Genomic DNA, 1,852 nt, shown 5'->3' with positions numbered 1-1,852 from the left:
TCAGCCCTCAATAGCTCCTCAATCTGCTATGGCTTTACAGCAGCAGCAAAATTTTTTTTTAATACCTAATAGATAAATTTCATCCAAAAAAAATAAAAGGGACAAAGATTTTCTCTGTCCAAATAATTCCTATTCTAAGGTTAGCCCATCTGTGTGCTGTTAATGCTTGATCATACACTTAACCTTAAATCTATAACCAAAAGATTGCAATTTAAATCTAGACCACAAAAACAAAAAGATGAATGACTTGACAAGTTGAGGTTTACGGTGTTTACACATGTAGAAGGAGGAAGAGTTGGAAACAAAGCCAAGTGATAACACATTCAATCGGGGTATATGTCTATATAATGAATGTAGTGGAATATCAGGGGAAAAGCTCCATATAAATTCATGTGCATTCTTCTTCTTGAAGCTGAGACTCTGGACTCTTCCATGTGTCCAATTCAAGAAACAGGGAGCTAGGGGAAGAAATCATTCCTGTCATTCCAAATTTATAAGTTCCACATCAAAGATGAGAGTAGCATTTGGTAGAATGATGCCTGGATGACCAGTGGAACCATAAGCATAGTCTGGAGAGATAGTCATTTTTGTTCTCTGGCCACACTCATCTGGACAATTCCTTCTTCCCAGCCTCAAATCACCTCCTGTTTGCCCATCACAAACTTGAAGGGTTTATTTCTGTCACGAGAGGAATCAAACTTTTTCCCATCTTCAAGCATCCCCGTGTAGTGCACCACGCAGGTCTGGCCGCGCTTGGGGAAGGTGCACCCGTCCCCAGGGGAGATGGTCTCCACCTGCACTCCCATCCCGGCCGGCCTGGAGCGAGTCGGGGCAGCGGCTCTGCGGGCCCGGGCGGGTGGTGAGGTGAGGAGGGCGCCGGGCTGCTGCTGAGGATGCGGCCTCGCACGCTGCTCCCGGCGGGCACAGGGATGCACTGATCTCCCAGGAATATTAAAGGCAAGATCCAGAAACCCCACGTCAAAGAGAAAATATTACAGGCAGCTGGAAGGACACAATTCAAATATCATGGAGCTGCAGTCAGCATCACACAGGACTTAGCAGCAACTACATTAAGGGCTCATAGGGCTTGGAATATAATATTCTGGAAGGCAAAAGAGCTTGGAATGCAACTGAGAATCAACTACCCAGAAAAACTGAACATCCTCTTTCAGGGGAAAAGATGGACTTTCAATGAACAAGGGGAATTTCAAATGTTCCTGTTGAAATGTCCAGAGCTGAACAGAAAGTTTGATCTTCAAATTGCAGGACTCAGGTGAAGCATAGAGAGCAGCAGAGAAGGGTAAAACATGAGGGACTTAATGATGATGAACTCCATGTATTCTTGCATAGAAAAATGATACTGATAATACTCATACGAACCTTCTCATTTAATAGAGCAGGTAGAAGGAGCTTTTATAGATGAGGCACAGGAGAGAGCTGAATTTGAAGTTATGATATACTGTAAAAATGGAGTCAATGGGTGAAAAGGAAATGTACTGGGAGTAAGAAAAAGGAGAGGTAGAATAGGCTAAGATATTTCATGTAGTTTTTGCAATGGTATGGAAGGGAAGAAGGCGAAGGGGAATGAGAGAGCCTTCATTCTCATTGGAAATGGCTCAGAGAGGAAACAGCATACAGACTCAATAGGGTATAAACATCTAGAAGAAAAAGGAGACGAGGGGGACAGGGGAGGAGAGGGGAGATATGGATGATAAAGGAGAGGGCAGATCATAGAAGAGAATAGTCAGATATAACATATTTTCTTTTTTTCTTTTTTGCAAGGTGCTGGGATTGGGTGGCCTGACTAAGACCACGGGGCTGGGTGGTTGCTAGGTCCCTGGGGTGGGATGTG

The 1,852-nt window shown here is 44.0% G+C and overlaps 1 pseudogene; it reads right to left on the bottom strand.

The window, feature by feature from the left end:
- Positions 1–293: 293 nt before the first annotated feature.
- LOC141511053 (peptidyl-prolyl cis-trans isomerase FKBP1A pseudogene) lies at positions 294–826 on the bottom strand (annotated as a pseudogene).
- Between the last annotated feature and the right edge of the window lie 1,026 nt (positions 827–1,852).

The sequence above is a fragment of the Macrotis lagotis genome, chromosome 2 (genome assembly GCF_037893015.1).
Source record: "Macrotis lagotis isolate mMagLag1 chromosome 2, bilby.v1.9.chrom.fasta, whole genome shotgun sequence".
NCBI classification, from domain to species: domain Eukaryota; kingdom Metazoa; phylum Chordata; class Mammalia; order Peramelemorphia; family Peramelidae; genus Macrotis; species Macrotis lagotis.
This window is presented reverse-complemented; position numbering and strand designations above follow the sequence as displayed.